Here is a 19,998-nt window from a genome sequence, read left to right as displayed (position 1 = left end):
GCGTTTTCACACTCCAGTAGGTGGGACATTGTCTGTACTGTCCCACAGTGCTTTGCACCTCCCCTGTTCCACTTGTATAAACAAAGTGTTACTTACTTACTGACTTATTTACACACGCACACATTTACATTTACAACCTTTCCTCCCATTCACATCATCAATCATTTGGTTACCGCTGGAAATCAGTGAAAACAAATACATCGGATTAATAATAATAATAATAATAATATAACTGCCCTGATGTTTTACCCTCTAGGAAAGAAAAGTAAGACTGATGATGCTTGATGATGATGCTTATAGCAGATGGTAGGACTGCAGTGAGATGTATCAGCGTTACCTTCACCAGAGCCTCCACACTGGGCTCTTTAGTTTCTCCGCTGGGATCATGTAGATGATGCTGCTGCTTGCACCAAGCTGTAGAGACTGGAAAACCAGCGGTTTGAGCCTCAAATCAGGTGTCACAATGTGTGGGACAAACGTCACGTCAACTATAAAGAAATAACATTCTCTCTATGTTTTACTTGATAAAATGTCTTTTATTTTGACATCACAACAAATAATACATTTGTTCATAACTTTTATTAAAATACAACCTTGTTCAAAACTACATCCCTGATCCTTGTGTTTTTATTATTGTTCGTGACTCTCAAAACAACAGTGGTAAGACATTATGAACCAATATTATAGCAACACTAGCTTTGCACTAACAAATATCATTTGAAGCTGTACAAAAGCACCTGTATGTAGCCTATTGTTGACCCCAAAAGGGCAGTGAGACGCAGTCTGGTCTGAAGGAATGTTGGTACATGGAAACATAATATAGTGGCATTCTGCTCATAGTCTTTCATTAAAGCCAACAGATCAAATCTATATTGCAAACTGGGGCAGTACAAAATTGTGCCTGGTAGAGCATCTATAATGCATTTTAAAAATCAGTCTCAGAGTATGCAGCACAGAAATGTTTGGTGCCATTTTATTATAACTGCAAAATCATTATTTGTTTTAACCAGTGGAAATCTAGTTGTAGTTTTCTATTAGAAACATAACAGAACTTTCAAAAGGTCTTCTTTAACGAGGGCTCATCAGTCTGAATCTCTTTCTCTGTTCTCTCTGGTCCTGCATGAATCTAAAATAATGAAGACCACATGAATTAGTACACAACTTCATAAACACACACACACAGGTTGAAATGGCAGTGTGTGTAGGACATCATAGAAAAATGTATTCCTGCTTCATTATAAAGACCAAAAATTATTATTTCTCCCAACTAAGTGGCTCATTACTCCACATGCAATTTTGTGAAAGTAATTTCTCTGTCACATGTTGTCAAATTGTTTCTGTACCTTGGCATATTGAAATCCCCGCAGGATACTATCAGTTCTTCAATGATTACGGTAAACTACAAAAGGCAGGAGCTCAAAATGAAGGAACCTTTTTCAGTTAGTAATGTATCTCCCGCTGGAGAACAGGCTTGGATCGTCGTCTGTCAAATGATTGCTGTATTTTCTAGCTGACTGCGTTATGTGTCTGTCCTCCTCCTGGCAAATTGGAAATCTGCCCTGAAGGTTAGTAGTGAAATGACTTTAGAAGGATCGGACTTTAAACTTTGTGTATAATCATCTGTTTCTAATTATTTGTCTAGTGTGTCTCTTTATGTCCTGATTCTCTTTGGCTCGTTTCTATTCTCAAACCATACGATGATATAGTTTGTTTACGTCTTTTCTTTAAGCCTTTTATAAATTAGCGACCATAGCGGTGGCAGGAAATATAACCCACAGGAGCCTTTTCCGTCTTAATATCTAAAAATGTAACGGTGCCAGATTTAAACACTTATGTTAACGTTGTGAAACGGCGTGGTTTGGTTAGGTTTAGGCAACCACACTTTCTAGTTAAGTTTAGAAAAAGATCGTTATTTGGGCTAAGATTAAGACGTTTGTTGTTACTTCACTTCCGCTTACGAATGTCACGCAGAACATGGCATAGTTCCACTTGTTCGTAAAGTTAAAAAAAACTTGACGTTTACTTTAATTTTCAAACCGAACAAAGCCACTGTCTCCTAGGTGAAAGTGTTTGTTTGACCCATCCACCACCCCAACCTGCCTCCTTACACAACATCTGGTGCTCTTATACTTCCTGCTTTGCTTCCATCATAATTTGTATGTCCACTAGAGGGCGCCGTCAAACTACATAAACGCAAATATGAGTTGTAATTGCTGATTGTACAAACGTTTTTTGGTGGAGGACAGTCTCTGTGAAACTGTATGTTTGGTAAAGTAGAGGCCTTTGAATCATCCATTAGTGATCATTAACCAACTCTTGCTGCACAGTACGTGATGAAGATTCCTCAGAAGTTGAGTAGGATGTGTTCAGACTTATGGCCTCATCAAACACCGTCTTCAGACCGCGCTGGGTCAAAGCCGAGCACTCCAGGTACTTCACTGAATCTGCACATACGACAAAGGACACACAGATCACATCAATAAAACAATAAATGAACGAAAGAATAAGAGAGGAGTAGGCTAAAGAAAACAAGCTGTGATTGTAAGCCTGCTCATTAAAGCTGTAATGTATGTATCCACTGTATGTTAACCTGTTAACACCCACCAGGTATGTGAGTTCTGACATGTTACATAATAAGTATTTAAACACAAAAGTTCAAAACTTTTATTAATAGGGACATGTTGTACATCGTTTGATTGGTAATTATTTTTTAAACAACAATTCCCCCAAACCACAGGACCACTTAAATAGTTTTTCAACGCATTCCCATGAACTGGTTAGTATGATATTGTACAAAAACATATGCACAACAATTCGTATGATATCTTACAAAGTTACGGCAACTGACTGCGGCCTTTACATTTAAATTTAGCCAATAAAAGGTTACTTTGGGCCAGGTACAGGGCACTGTGATTTTACGGTAATTTCAGCGCCCATTGCAGTTGAGTTTAGCCGACAAAAGGCACCAAAATGACTAGTTAGGATGAGAAAAAAGATTGTGGTTTGGGTTAAAAAACTGGTCCCCTTAAGTAGTACTCCTGGGGTGGCAGGAAATCTGACCCACGGAAGCGTTTTCCCTCCCCATTCCTTAACATAACTATCGCGGTTTCAAACATGTTGAAAAAATGGGCTGAAAGATGCTAAAACGCAGTGCTGAGAAACTGCATTCACATTGGGTTTGTCCCACTAGTGACTCATTTACTATAACAGGTGGTTATTTAACCCTTTGGTACACATGTATGATGGTTGTCATGGTATTTTTTCTCTTGAAGCTGATGTCATGGCAACTGTATTACTAGTGTTTTATGACTGAATAACATCCCAAAGGCTATTTTCGTCAGTCAGAAAGGATGCTAGTTCACTATCATTTATCCAATCATTCATGTTTTCATTTTCAGTAAACTCAATATACCACCACAGTAAATGCAGTAATCACAGAAAGAACATCATAGGTTTACGATTATATTATATTTTATATTTTCATTTATCTATAACACAGAAGCCTGGGTAATAGCACTTACCGAGCGATGGAGACTGCTTTGTTTCATTAGCCAAGGAGGCTTACACATTTCTGTCATGTAAGACCTTAGAAAAGCCCGTAGACCTTAGAGCATTACCCACCTATCTCTTTAGCCAGAGCCAGGCCCTGAGGGTAGGTGATTGGCGCCAGCTTCTTTTCCTTCAGCTTCTCAATGGTATCCTTCTCGTCCCTCAGATCCAGCTTGGTGCCCACCAGGATGATGGGTGTGGAGGGGCAGTGGTGGCGAACCTCAGGGTACCACTGGACAGAAATAAAGGCCAACACAATGAGAAGAGAGAAAGGGGGAAACAAAGAGTGAAGGTATATGTCGGAGATGAAGAAAATGACTCGGGGTGAAGAGGAGACGAGGAGGGTGTTGAGAGCCAGGGGGTTAATGGATGATGGAGTCAAACTGCTTTCTTAAATTGTCATGAAATAAGTGTTAAGATGCAATTGACATGCTGTACTGTAGTTATGAAATCCACTTTTCAGCCCCAACTTCATAATAATTTCAGAGCGTGATTGACGTTTTCATTTTCAGGCCTGTCCTGGCTGCCTCCTCTTTCACAATTTCTCTGAAAATTATTGCGTTTGCTCTACCACTCACTCAGGCACCTACTATTCATCTCATCTACTTCCTCATTCTCACCTTACCGGATATCTCCCTTTCTCTCTATAAACCTTTTCCTCTTGCTCTCTGTTTACCTCTTTTGTCCTCTCTCCATCCGATTTCCCCAGTGAGGAAATAAGTGATGCTATCTGCTGAAAGAAGTATTATGTAGATTATGTTTGCGCCTACAATAATAGTTGTCATTTTTTGAGTGGCAAATTTGACCTGTCTAATGGGGTAGTCCGCTCACAAGCCAGCCTGTTGATGTGAGGATTAGGAGTATTACCCGATCAATCATACTACTGCTTTTTCGAGTCAATTCTTTTGACTTTAAATGTCCTAGCGTGTGTTGCTGAGCTTTATTGTATTATGACGTCTCACTGAATTATGTTTAAATGTATTAAATTCTATCTTGGTCACAGCCTGAACGCTCCAAACTTCTCTGGTGGAAGTTTCGAAACTTCACCTATCAAGTGAGTATTTCCTTAACTTGGCATGTTCTATTCAGCAGGTCCACTACAAATAAAGCCAGAGCTTTAGACTTTAAACTTGGGACTTCAAAAAAAAATCAAGGCGTGAGACTTGACATGGACTTGTAGTAAGACTTGACTGACTCCCAAACAATTGTATTTGACTTGAGATTTGAAAGCAAAACGATTCAAGGTTCAAGTTTTGACATTTTAAAATCCCAGACTACTACATCAGCAGTGACTTGTGATTTGACTTGGAATTTCCCAAAAGGACTTGACATGAAATGGTGACATGACTTGGAATTATTTTGATTAACTTGAGATTTACACTTACTTAAAAGCTTCAGAGTTAACAGTCCCAACTATCCTAAGAATTGACATTGACTTGTCTTGAATGACTTGAAACTTGTTTTGGACCTATCTCGATTAACGTTAAGACCAGACTAAACTTGTCTTAAATGGTGCCTTCCTGTCAATAGTTGTCAACCTCTACACACCGAATAAAAGAGCTCTCGGAAACTGATGAAGGAAGGAATGTGATTGGCTGAAGCAAGGTGTTGAAAGCATCCAGAATCATAAAAGGATTGCCCTGGGATGAATAAGCCACAGTATATCTTAAAAGTGACCAAATAATATTTGTATGCTTAGTTGAAACACTGGTAGTCTAAAGAGTTATGCTCATACAAGAGCAAAATACATTTAAGTGCCCTTATCTTACATACAGGTAAAGCAGTTTGTACTTTCGGCCAAATACAGCCTGTTTTCTGGGTGAAAAAGCATAACTTAAGCCCTCTTTCTGCTACTGAAGTCTCATAAAATTCAGTTTTTTCTTACCAAAACCCAGTCCTCCTTTTAAATTTCCTCCATACCAACTGACCTAGCAGGAACCATGTTTATGGTACCACTCATGTCCCTTGTTACTATGATGACTCTAATGGGATTGAAAATGAAGAGCAGAGCACAGGCGGAGGAAATCTAATCATTATTTCCTTTGTTATGTTGTGTTGATGTTCTTATATGATATTCATAGGGTCGATGAGCAGAGTCTCGGCTTTTGTTGCGGTACTCAAGCGTTCATCGTCGAACAGGAAATGGAGAGTACATGAAACTACTAAAACGGAGAGAGCTCTTGAGTTGAGAGCGAGGTGCACTAAAGCTTTACATTTCCCAATGCTACACATTCTGGTGTTCATTATGTTGAGATTAAAAGGCTGAACGATTCACCCACAAGACCCTGAATAAAAATAAGCAGAAATAGAATATGGGTGAACAGATGGATGGAAATCTAAAATCTAGAGATGAAACGATTAGTTGTTTCATTGATTGATTCCATGTATGCCATTAATCAAGCAAAAACTCCAGACATTCTTTGGTTCTAGTTTCTACAATGTGAGGATGTGCTACTTGTATATGTTTATGTAATTATTATAATAGAATAATCATGCTTTTGTTTAAATAATTTGTATAATACAATTATATAATCATTTGCTTACTAATTATAATAAGCAACAGGCTCATGCCGGTAGGTTAACATCAGATATCTGCAACGATCGTGTCATCACAATGTTAAAATAAGGCAAAAGAAAGTTGCATTTTAGATCATTTTCCAAAACCACGACTTCAATAACTTTATAAGCCACAGGCCATGGCAACAGACCTGTCCCAGCTGTGTGCGTTACTTTTTAGTGTCCCCTGGTTGTGAGCATCTTGAAGCTCTTTTTCTAAATGCTGCTAATGTGTTGTCAAATTAGTGATGAGCAATGAGCTTCATGAGGTAGTCACCTGAAATGGTTTTCACTTCACAGGTGTGCTTTGTCAGGGTTAATTAGTGGAATTATTTCCCTTATTAATAAAAAAGCAAAGGGTGGCTACTTTGAAGAATCTAAAATATAAGACATGTTTTCAGTTATTTCACACTTTTTTGTACATAATTCCATATGTGTTCATTAATAGTTTTGATGCCTTCAGTGAGAATCTACAATGCAAATAGTCATGAAAATAAAAAGGAAACGCATTGAATGAGAAGGTGTGTCCAAACCTTTGGCCTGTACATATATATATATATATATATATATATATATATATATATATATATATATATATATATATATATATATATATATATATATGTGTGTTATATATATATAGTTGACATTTAAAAGGTCCAAATAATAATGTACCACAGCTATAAGACTCACCTTAGCTCTGACGTTCTCGTAGGACGCTGGGCTCACCAGGGAGAAACAGATGAGGAAAACATCCTAAAGAAGAGACAATGAGATGAGAGAGATATTCAATGATAGATTTGGCTACACTGGGATTTTACGTCCTTTGCATGCTTTTGTGTAAATGTACCATAAAATATTTACATTACTCTATATCTGTATATGATTATAACAGACTTATTTTATTGCTAAGGGTATTATAAACCTTACAAGTTCAGGTTACTGTCATATGACCAAAATCTTAACATCATCCACATAGTCTGTTTTTCCAGAGCTTTCAGCAACTTCTAGTTTGGTTATCTTATGATACCAGAAAATATCATTATTTTACTGTATATTAGACTGCAGTTACTGACATTTTGCTGCATCTAAATGTAAAGAATGAAAAATAAAAATAGAGAAGACCAACCGCTGCAAAAGGGTAAATCTTCAGAATGAGTTTTTCTCAGTAAACATCAACCCACCCAGAGCAGCCTGCGTCCAAGAGGGACACCAAGTCATGTGGTTCTTCTCTTTTTGAATGTAAATGTAACGTTTTTACCATGTAAAACGTTTACGTTCAAAAGTTGTTTTAGTCGTGCAACAGAAAACTCAGATTGGATTTAGCTAGCTGTCTGGATTTACCCTGCAGAGATCTGAGTAGCAGTTAACCATAGTCCTCCATAGGGTGTGTGTGTGTGTGTGTGTGTGTGTGTGTGTGTGTGTGTGTGTGTGGGTACCGTCTGTGGGTAGGACAGTGGGCGGAGCCTGTCGTAGTCTTCCTGTCCAGCTGTATCCCAGAGGCCCAGGTTGACTGGCTTGCTGTCCACCATCACATTAGCTGAGTAGTTGTCAAACCTGTGGGGAGCACAGCGATCAATAAACCAATCAATAAATCAATCAATCAATCAGTGAGTCTTTCATTTAAGTGATGATTTGAACAATTAATTAGTTTGATCTAGAAATGCCATAGAAATGCCATCACGCCAAGGTAGGGTCATATAACTAAACAGCTTAGATCTGAGAGGAGAAGATTTAAGGACAAGTTTATTTGGACAGATGAATTACAATCCTTATACTGAAAGGATTACACACACTTGAATTTAAATGGCTGGGTGGGTTTGGCATAAAAATGCCTAATATTTTTGTTATTTAAACACCTGGGTGTTTAAGGAAGTAACCGCTGCAAAGTTCTAGATTGTAATGCTAAGCTGTGCTGCCCCTGTGTGGTCACACTGAAACACTACAGTCTCTTCTATCAGCTTTGGAAATGACTTTCCTAAACTTCCCTTTGGACCTTTTGTATGTAACAGTGGTGGAAGAAGTATTCAGATCATTTATTTAAGTAAAAGTACTAATACCACACTGTAAAAATACTCAATTATGAGTAAAAGTCCCGAATTGACAATGTTACTTATGTAAATGTATGTAAGTATCATCAGGAAAATGTACTAAAGTATTAAAAGTAAAATTACTCAATGCAGAAAAAAAATGCAGGTTCTGTCAATCAACTAAGTGATTAATCATCTCATCACTTCAGCTGAACTTGTAGGCCGTTACATTGGATACTGGGTATGTTGGGTAGTTTAATTTATAATATAACATTGTATTTTAGAGACTACATGTGTTTTGTGTGTAACAATCTTAATTTGTAAAGTAGCTGTCAGATTAACATAGTGGAGTAAAAAGAACAATATTTCTCTCTGAAATGTAGCGGAGTAGAAGTAGAAAGTGGCATGAAAAGAAACTAGAAAATTCCGGAAGAAATTTTGACAGTGTGCCTCCTGCTTGGTGCACATCCGAATAACACTAGCTAAGTAGATACATATGTCACACACACAACATGTTTACCAGAAACAGCTATTAAGTAGTTAAACACACCAGACTCCATTTAAAAATAGTACTTTTAGCGTGAATAGAGCCAACATATTTTCACATGTAAATCGGTAACCTATGTGTTTATTTCAACCAACACTAGAGTTGTGATGGTTGGAAAAGTGCAGAGAAGACCAACAACGGCTTTTCATAGCTTTATTTTGTTTCTGTCGACTTTTAATGTATTGTGTTTTACGATGCTTAAATGACTGTTTATTTACATGGAGTCTGGTGGGTTAGCGACGTGAGCCTGTTTTAACAGTGAATTGTTAAGTGTCTTAACCCTTCAGAGATAGGCCTTTTTTAAAACCTATTTAAGACCTTTATGTTTACCAGAAACAGCTATTAAGTAGCTAGCGTTAAACACACCAGACTCCATTCAAAAAAAATAGTACTTTTAGCGTGAATAGAGCCAACATATTTTCACATGTAAATCGGTAACCTATGTGTTTATTTCAACCACCACTAGAGTTGTGATGGTTGGAAAAGTGTAGAGAAGACCAAAATCGGCTTTTAATAGCTTTATTTGGTTTCTGTCGACTTTTAATGTAGTGTGTTTTATGATGCTTAAATGACTGTTTATTTACATGGAGTCTGGTGAAAAACAGCTTTTGGTGATTAGGTCTGAAGTCAGTTAGGAGTCAGTCAGTTGGTCAGTTAGTCCATCATTACATCATGTTAGCTGAGAAATAACACTTCTCCTTCCTTCCTCTCCTCCTCCTCTCATCATCACAATAGAGATAAAAGTCTGGCCAACACATTGATGTGGTTTTAAGTTTTCTTGTCCTCTCCTTTTCTTCTTCTCCTGTGGCAGTATGTGTTGCTAAAGTGATTCAACACTGCTTGAGTAAAGGCCATCGACACCAAAGGTATATAGTTAATATCGTTAGTAACAGCTTATCTGAGCTACCTTTACTCTGCTTTCCTGTAAAGAGAGGACAACATGGCCTACAGTAAAGAGGAGGTGTGTGAGGGTGTGAACTTGTTGCTATGGTGATTTCCACAGTGCAGGGGTAGGGAGGGGGAGACAGTGTCTTCCATGGGTCAAACATATACATGTAATGATAATTAATCCTCTTAAGTTTGTTCCGTAAGTCAAAAACCGTGGGTCCAAACGGCAAAATATTATGATCACCAGAAAGATAAAAGTCTGGTGAATGCATTGATGTGGTTTTTATGTTTGTGGTATGAAACATATGGGACACAGAGCAGGTAACAAAAAGGGAACCATCTGCATCCTTCAGATTTTTTTCAGTTTCTATCGGCAGTTGGTGTGTCTACAGCAAAAAGTTTACATCCAGTGGATTCCATAGTTACATGTCTGCGACCGTCACAAAATTTCCTACATTTTGACCAACTATGATGTATAAAGAGTGAAAACTGTAGGGGAGACATCAATTTGTTTGGAAAACTTTCAGATAATCATAATGCAGCTTCACCCTCTAGCTGTCAGCATTCTCTCCCCATACAAACACAATGGAAAATCTCAACCAGTCTGAAAAAGGACTGCAGCTTCAGTTTTTTAGAGTTTCTATCGGCAGTTGGTTTGAAAATAACAAAAAGTAAAGGTCCGATGGATTCCATAGTCACATGTCTGCGACCGGGACAAGATTTCCTACATTTTAACCAACTATGATGCATGTTGAGTGAAAACTGTACGGGAGAGAACATTTTGTTCGGAAAAAACTTTCAGTGAATCGCACTGCAGCTCCAGTGTTTCTATCGGCAGTTGGTGTGTCTATAGCAAAATGTTTACATCCGGTGGATTCCATAGTCATATGTCTGCGACCGCCACAAGATTTCCTACATTTTGACCAAGTTTGATGTATGAAGAGTGAAAACTGTAGGAGGTAGAGCAATTTGTTTGGAAAAATTTCCGAGAATCGTACTTCAGCTCCCCACTCTGACTCCCACTCTAACTCTCAACATTCCGGCCCCATACACACACATTGGAAAATCTGAACCGGTCTGAAAAGACGACGATACGTAAACCGTGATTTCGTAGAGACCGTGCTTGATATCCAAATGCCCATTCAGCCCAATAAAGGCCAAAGTGTTGTCTTCGGTTTAAACTTTTAATTTTTTTTCTACATTAAAGTATGGCAATACAGCATGGTCCCAAACGGGGCTTGTTTTGAGCGATGTTAAGCGATTTCTCGACGATTTCCCATTCAAGTCTATGGGACAATTTTGCGCCGTTTTTTGCCGATTTCGTGAAAACCGTGCGGCAAATCTCTTAGAAAAGTCATAGCACACCATTCCCGAGCGTTACCGACGTGATGATGTCATTTGTGTGCGCGTGCTGGCAACGCTTCGAGAGCCTTAGCGGGACAAAAAACAGGCGGAATAATATTAATAATATTAATAATAATAATAAGTATGAGAAACAATAGTCATTGTGCCGATTGCTGCTATTGCAGCACATCGGCACACTGAATGACTCAAGCAAAAGAACCTAAAATTTCTACCAAAGTACACTGCTTGAGAACATACACTCATTTGAGTTCATTTGCAAAAACAGATAAAAGCCATTCTTTAAACGAATAAACCAACATCAGTTTGATAACGGAGGTAATCTGATTTTGCAAACTGAACCTAACTTGACTTGGATTGTCTAGTTGATCGTTGTGCAACTTCGATGGACACACGCAACTAACTCTGTTTTTAGCAACATCCTGTTTCTGCCTCATGCGTGTGTTCATATTCACAGTCATCTCATGCCATCAGTTAGTAAAACACAGCTGCTAGAGGCTTTTAACAAATTCAAAGAGATATATCGCCCATGTTCTTGCCTCTCTTTAAAGGTTACAAGTCGGTTTTAGAGTTGAGTTGTTTTACTTTGAAAACACTTCACGGACCTAAATCCTGTCTAAAGACTAAAAAGGACATTTAAATCGCTTTTTTCCTATTTCTAAAATATCTTAATAGTTTGTTAATGTAATTCTCTTTCAACTCATTGTATCATTTCTTTTTACATTTATTGTAGGCTTTTACTTGTCTTTTAGTTAGTCTGGAAATGTTTTAAAGGTCCCATGACATAGTGCTCTTTGTATGCTTTTATATAGACCTTAGTGGCCCCCTGATACTACGTCTTAAGTCTCTTTCCCGATATTCAGCCTTGGTGCAGAATTACAGCCACTAGAATTACAATGAGCTTTCCTTAGGATGTGCCATTTCTGTGTCTGTAGCTATTGAGGAGGAGAGAGGGGGGGGCAAGGTTGAGGGTGGGGGTGTGGTCTTGACCATCTGCCACTTTGCTCGTTTGAAAGCCATGATGTCTCTCTCTCATGGGTGGGCCAAATTCTCTGGGCGGGCAAAGCAGAGAAAGCGGAGGTAACCTTGCTCCTTATGACCTCATAAGGAAAAGATTCCAGATCGGCCCATCTGAGCTTTCATTTTCTCAAAGGCAGAGCAGGATACCCAGGGCTCGGTTTACACCTATCGCCATTTCTAGCCAATGGGGGACCATAGACAGGCTGGGGGAACGCATATTGATGTTAAAAAACCTCATAAAGTGAAATGTTCATGTCATGGGACCTTTAATAGATCCTGTGTAAAACATCTTGTAACTTTGTTTTGAAAGTTTATTGATGAAGTTGATTATTTCTATTATTAGGTAATATGTTGACTAGAGGAGTAAACATAAAATCAGTAGCTTGCTCACAAGCACTGCAACATTAATTGCTGAAATAGAGAGTGGTTAGTAAACCTTTTTCTTCTCTATTTAACTGTCAGCTTTTTTCCATCCATCTTCGTCCGCTTATCCGGTGTCGGGTCGCGGGGGGAGCAGCTCCAGCAGGGGACCCCAAACTTCCCTTTCCCGAGCAACATTAACCAGCTCCGACTGGGGGATCCCGAGGCGTTCCCAGGCCAGGTTGGAGATATAATCCCTCCACCTAGTCCTGGGTCTTCCCCGAGGCCTCCTCCCAGCTGGACGTGCCTGGAACACCTCCCTAGGGGAGGCCCAGGGGCATCCTTACCAGATGCCCGAACCACCTCAACTGGCTCCTTTCGACGCAAAGGAGCAGCGGCTCTACTCCGAGCTCCTCACGGATGACTGAGCTTCTCACCCTATCTCTAAGGGAGACGTCAGCCACCCTCCTGAGGAAACCCATTTCGGCCGCTTGTACCCTGGATCTCGTTCTTTCGGTCATGACCCAGCCTTCATGACCATAGGTGAGGGTAGGAACGAAAACCGGACCCGGTAGATCGAGAGCTTTGCCTTCTGGCTCAGCTCTTTTTCCACAACGGTGCGATAGATTGAATGCACATACCGCACCCGCTGCGCCGATTCTCCGACCAATCTCCCGCCTCCATTGTCCCCTCACTCGCGAACAAAACCCCAAGGTACTTGAACTCCTTCACTTGGGGTAAGGACTCATTCCCTACCTGGAGAAGGCATTCCATCGGTTTCCTGCTGAGAACCATGGCCTCCGATTTAGAGGTGCTGATCCTCATCCCAACCGCTTCACACTCGGGTTGCGAACCGATCCAGTGAGTGCTGAAGGTCGCAGGCCGATGATGCCATCAGGACCACATCATCTGCAAAGAGCAGCGATGAGATCCCCAGCCCACCAAACTGCAACCCCTCCCCACCCCGACACGCCTCGATATCCTGTCCATAAATATTACAAACAGGATTGGTGACAAAAGCGCCAGCCCTGGCGGAGGCCAACCCTCACCTGAAACGAGTCCGACTTACTACCGAGAACCGGACACAGCTCTCACTTTGGTCATACAGAGATTGGGTGGCCCTGGTAGAGACCCCCTCACCCCATACTCCGCAGCACCTCCCACAGTATCTCCTGGGGACCCGGTCATCGCTTCTCCAAATCCCAAAACACATGTAGACCCGGTTAGCATACTCCCAGGCTCCCTCCAGGATCCTTGCGAGAGTGAAGAGCTGGTCCGTTGTTCCACGACCAGGACGGAATCCGCATTGTTCCTCCTCAACCCGAGGTTCGACTATCGGCGAACCCTCCTTTCCAGCACCTTGGAGTAGACTTTACCAGGGAGGCTGAGAAGTGTGATACCCCTATAATTGGCACACACCCTCTGGTCCCCCTTTTAAAAAGGGGAACCACCACCCCAGTCTGCCACTCCTTTGGCACCGTCCCAGACTTCCACGCAATGTTGAAGAGGCGTGTCAACCAGGACAGCCCCTCCACACCCAGAGCCTTGAGCATTTCTGGACGGATCTCATCAATCCGGGGCTTTGCCACTGTGTAGTTGTTTGACTACATCAGTGACTTCCGCCTGGGAAATCGACGACAATCCCCGTTATCCTCCAGCTCTGCCTCTAACATAGAGGGCGATTAGTGGATTCAGGAGTTCCTGAAAGTGCTCCTTCCACCGCCCTATTACCTCCTCAGTTGAGGTGAACAGTGTCCCATCCTTACTGTACACAGCTTGGATGGTTCCCGCCCCCCTCCTGAGGTGGCGAACAGTTTTCCAGAAGCACTTTGGTGCCGACCGAAAGTCCTTCTCCATGTCTTCTCCAAACTTCTCCCACACCCGCTGCTTTGCCACTTTCACGGCAGAGGCTGCAGCCCTTCGGGCCCTTCGTAACCTGCAACTGCCTCCGAGTCCTCCGGGATAACATATCCGGAAAGACTCCTTCTTCAGTTGGACGGCTTCCCTGACCACCGGTGTCCACCACGGTGTTCGTGGGGTTACCGCCCCTTGAGGCACCCTAAGACCCTAAGACCACAGCTCCTCGCCGCAGCTTCAGCAATGGAAACTTTGAACATTGTCCACTCGGGTTCAATGCCCCCAGCCTCCACAGGGATGCACGAAAAGCTCCGCTGGAGGTGTGAGTTGAAAGTCTGTCGGACAGGGGCCTCCTCCAGACGTTCCCAATTTACCCACACTACACATTTGGGCTTACCAGGTCTGTCCAGAGTCTTCCCCACCCCTGACCCAACTCACCACCAGATGGTGATCGGTTGACAGCTCTGCCCCTCTCTTCACCCGAGTGTCCAAAACATACGGCCTCAGATCAGATGAAACGATTATGAAATCGATCATTGACCTTCGGCCTAGGGTGCTCTGGTACCAGGTACACTTATGAGCATCCCTATGTTCGAACATGGTGTTCGATTTATAGACAATCCATGACTAGCACAGAAGTCCAACAACAAACAACCACTCTGGTTTAGATCAGGAGGCCGTTCCTCCCAATCACGCCTCTCCAGGTGTCTCCATCATTGCCCATGTGTGCGTTGAAGTCCCCAGCAGAACAATGGAGTCCCCCCACTGGAGCCCCATGCAGGACTCCAGTCAAGGTCTCCAAGAAGGCCGAATACTCCGAACTCCTGTTTGGTGCATATGCACAAACAACAGTCAGAGTTTTCCCCCCACAACCCGCAGGCGAGGGAGGCGACTCTCTCGCCCACCGGGTAAACTCCAACACAGCGGTGCTCAGCCGGGGCTTGTGAGTATCCCCACACCCGCCCGGCGCCTCACACCCTGGGCAACTCCGAGAAGAAAAGAGTCCAACCCCTATCCAGGAGTATGGTTCCAGAACCGAGACTGTGCGTAGAGGTAAGCCCCACCAGATCTAACCGGTAGCGCTCCACCTCCCGCACCAGTTCCGGCTCCTTCCCCCACAGAGAGGTGACGTTCCACGTCCCCAGAGCCAGCGTCTGCCGCCCGGGTCTGGTCCGTCGAGGCCCCTGACCTTCACTGCCACCCATGTGGCATCGCACCCGACCCCAACGGTTCCTCCCACAGGTGGTGGGCCCATGGGCTGGAGAGATGTCAGCTTTTTTGTCTTTTAGAAAAGAAGCCTGCTTCCTAACTTCTAGGTTGCTGCCAGCCCGAACCTGTCAGTGTTCGGCAGATGTATGCAGTGTGTGTGTATGTGTGTGTGTGTGTGTGTGTATATATATTTTTTACTGCATTCGTGTGCCATATTTGTCCCATGTGTGTCATTGCATGCACACCATTGCATATTACAGTTGATTATTGTTCATACAGAAATGTGCAAGCTGTTAGCTTACTCGTACATGTAATTTACTTTGTAATTTACCATCAGAAGGAGAGCATGTGTGTAGGTGTGCCTCATACTCACACAGTAGGAATGTACTCCCCGGGGAAGGCATTGGTTGTGTAGCTGATTAGAAGACATATTTTTTCCCACCGCTCTAAATCATACAAGTAAAAAACACATGCAGTGAGACATTATGACAACAGACAATATCAATCTTTCATTCGGGCTAAAAAGGGAATCACATCGAGAAACAATCAACATAAGCTTTGTCCCGAGTCCATACTACATACTTACAGTACAGTATACAGTACGTAGAATAAAAAATTATTTTTATACTCAGCATACTTTTCAATTTTGTACTAAAAGGATATTATGGAAGAAAGGAAGGGAGAGCAGAATGGTTTTCAAAATATTTCAATTGTATTTGTTGTATTTTGGGATATTCTGTTATCCCAAATTATGGGTATAACTGTTTCTTTATTACCAACACTGTATTTTTTTCTAGCAGTTGAGCAGCTTTTGTGCATTGCATGCTTAATTCCAACCTGGTTAGATTTAGTGTGTAGAATGGATTTAGGACAACGCTATATAAAAGCAGAGAAAGAGGATGAGAGATGAGCTGGCAGACTGATCTCAGAGCAATAATCACACATGTACAGTATCGGTATCAGTAGCCTTGCATGTTTAGAAGTTTATTTTATTAGTTTTTAAAAAACTCATTAAGTGAAATGTTCATGCCATGGGACCTTGAATAGATCCTGTGTAAAACATCTTGTAACTTTGTTTTGAAAGTTTATTGATGAAGTTGATTATTTCTATTATTAGGTAATATGTTGGCTAGAGGAGTAAACATAAAATCAGTGGCTTGCTCACAAGCACTGCAACATTAATTGTTGAAATAGAGAGTGGTTAGTAAACCTTTTTCTTCTCTATTTAACTGTCAGCTTTTTTGTCTTTTAGAAAGACTTCCTAACTTGTAGGTTGCTGCCAGCCCGAACCTGTCAGTGTTCGGCAGATGTATGCAGTGTGTATGTGTGTGTGTGTGTGTGTGTGTGTGTGTGTATATATATATATTTTTTGCTGCATTCGTGTGCCATATTCGTCCCATGTGTGTCATTGCATGCACACCATTGCATATTACAGTTGATTATTGTTCATACAGAAATGTGCAACATGTTAATTTACTTGTACATGTAATTTACTTTGTAATTTACCATCAGAAAGAGAGCATGTGTGTCGGTGTGCCTCATACTCACACAGTAGGAATGTACTCCCCGGGGAAGGCATTGGTTGTGTAGCTGATTAGAAGACATGTTTTCCCACCGCTCTAAATCATACAAGTAAAACACATGCAGTGAGACATTATGACCAGACTATATCAATCTTTCATTCGGGCTAAAAAGAGGGAATCACAGCGAGAAACAATCAACATAAGCTTTGTCCCGAGTCCATACTACATACAGTACAGTATACAGTACCTAGAATAAAAAAATAATTTTCATACTTTCAATTTTGTACTAAAAGGAAGTTATGGAAGACAGGAAGGAGAGCAGAATGGTTTTCAAAATATTTGAATTGTATTTGTTGTATTTTGGGATATTCCTTGAGCTGTTTCTTTATCGCCCACACTGTTTTTTTTTTCTAGCAGTTGAGCAGCTTTTGTGCATTGCATGCTTAATTCCAACCTGGTTAGATTTAGTGTGTAGAATGGATTTAGGACAACGCTATAGAAAAGCAGAGAAAGAGGATGAGAGATGAGCTGGCAGATCTCAGAGCAATAATCACACATGTACAGTATCGGTAGCCTTGCATGTTTACAAGTTTATTTTATTAGTTTTAATATCACATTGTATAATTGAGATGGAAACATTTGAGCCAGTAACATGTTCATTACAGGAGCGCAGTGATGTCTGGCTGCATGCACCAAATGATCAAACAAGTATCAACTAGTCCTGTTTGTATTTTGTTCCAGAGCATTGCTGTTGGCATTTTCAACAATAACACCAGCACTGTGGCCTGTCTTCACCAAGGCACTGACACAGAGAAGATCACAGATTGGAAAGTTATGAATGAAACCAGGTGGTCTGCAAGCTCAGCCCAAATATTCTACTGTGAGATTATTCATGACATTACATTACATATAATTTAGCTGATGCTTTTATCTGAAGCTATATATATGTCAGAGGCCACATGCATATGGGTTAAGCTTATGGAGACATTGGTTGATGTATCACAGTGGAATTGAACCCAGATCTCCCACAACCAAAAGGCATGTGTCATATCCACTGCGCCATCACCACCCATACTTAATGAATATGCTTAATGTAGTGTTGATATTGTTTCACTTCCATTACTTTCTGAAGTGCACAGTTTCACGGGTGGTAAAGGTAGTGTTTTTCAGATTTTTTTATAGCTGTATTTAACCTCAGACATCTTACCTGGACGTTTTGGGATGTGCTCTTTTACCTGTTCACTGTTTCACTCAAACGGTACAGTGTATAACTATTTCTTTCTTATTTGGTGTTTCTTTATTTCCAAAAAAAAATCTTTTTGAGCTTTTTTCCTATATGTATATTTATACAGTATGAGTTCACTAACAAAGTTTTAAAGGTCCATGGCATGAAAATTTCACTTTATGAGTTTTTAACATTAATATGCGTTCCCCAGCCTGCCTATGGTCCCCAATTGGCTAGAAATGGCGATAGGTGTAAAACCGAGCCCTGGGTATCCTGCTCTGCCTTTGAGAAATGAAAGCTCAGATGGGCTTATCTGGAATCTTCTCCCTTATGACGCCATAAGGAGCAAGGTTACCTCCTTTCTCTCTGCTTTGCCCAGAGAACTTGGTTAACCCATGAGAGAGAGAGACATCATGGCTTTCAAACGAGCAAAGTGGCAGCTGGTCAAGTCACACCGCCACCCTCCACCTTGCCCCCACCTTTCTCCTCCTCAATAGCTACAGACACAAAAATGGCACATCCTAAGGAAAGCTCATTGTGGGACTGGCTCTAGTGGCTGTAATTCTGCACCAAGGCTGAATTTCCCCCAGAGCAGGTTCGGCGTGACCTGTACCCGTTCAAAAAGTCGTTACATATACACGAAAAACGTCAAAATGTCGTAACCTGTACAATTTATGAATCAAAATAACGTGACACTATTACCGCGACCTGGCGTGAGACCGGGTTGGAAATGGCACATACTAAGGAAAGCTCTCATTGTGGGACTGGCTCTAGTGGCGGTAATTCTGCACCAAAGCTAAATTTGGGGAAAGACTTCCAGATAGAGTATCAGGGGACCACTAAGGCCTATATAAAGCATCCAAAGAGCACCATGTCATGGGACCTTTAAAATAAGACACCTGCTTGAACACAGCAGTGGAGAGAGAGGGTGGGAATGACATGCAGCAAAGGGCACAGGCTGAGAGAACCCTGGCTGCTTTGCCAGCGAGTAAACCTCTACACATGTGGGCGCCTGTTTACCAACTGAGCTAACCCTGGCCAGCTGGTTAACAGGGGACTGGTTAAGTGGGAGAAAATAATAATAATATTCTACACTATCTGCAAATGTTACAGATTACATATTTACTGTTACATAACACCAATGCATCTTGGGGAATATAAAGGAAAAGGCAGGAATTAATCAGTAGACCGTATGTTACTGTACATTTCCAGTGAATAGTTTTGTAGTATATTTTATTAGTCAAGTCAATTTATTTATAGAGCACATTTAAAACCCACCTAGGCTGAATAAAGTTATATTATGTTATAAAAACAAGGAAGACAAAAACATAGACACAATGAACATCATACAAACAACACATTCATACATTCTATTCTGTATATTTATACAGAATAAAAGTGTTTTAAGACGAGACTTAAAGATCTCTGCAGTAGAGGAGCGTAATATGAATGGGACGTTTGTACTTTTAACAGTTCTAGTGGAGGCAGTAGTGGTAGTTGTAAGAGTATAGTTGTAGGTGGTGTAGTATGGAATCAAAATGCTGCAGTCCATTCAGAGTCACGGCTATTATTAATGCGTGATTCAGGCATCAGCATCAGTGTGAGTCGAGCAAAGAGTCAAAAAAGTTTTTCCACTGTTGAAGCTCTCTTTATAAAAACATCTGGTTACAGCACATCAGATCAGAAAAAGGCTTCAGCTATGAAAGAGGGTGCAAGAGAGCCAGCCTGATTGGATTAATACAGCTCAAGCATGCACTGTTTGGAACTACAGCAGGGATGAGGGCTATTTGCCTGCATAGTGCACTTTCTGAGAGCTTAAATGTAACTTCAGCCCCCAGTGGGCGTTATGATCTGGGCTCCCACATCTGCGCA

General features: G+C 41.2%; 1 pseudogene; it reads right to left on the bottom strand.

The window, feature by feature from the left end:
• Positions 1-509: 509 nt before the first annotated feature.
• On the bottom strand, positions 510-17,974 carry LOC114546931 (ras-related C3 botulinum toxin substrate 2-like; annotated as a pseudogene).
• Between the last annotated feature and the right edge of the window lie 2,024 nt (positions 17,975-19,998).

Source organism: Perca flavescens, chromosome 2 (genome assembly GCF_004354835.1).
Source record: "Perca flavescens isolate YP-PL-M2 chromosome 2, PFLA_1.0, whole genome shotgun sequence".
In the NCBI taxonomy this organism is placed as follows: Eukaryota; Metazoa; Chordata; class Actinopteri; order Perciformes; family Percidae; genus Perca; species Perca flavescens.
This window is presented reverse-complemented; position numbering and strand designations above follow the sequence as displayed.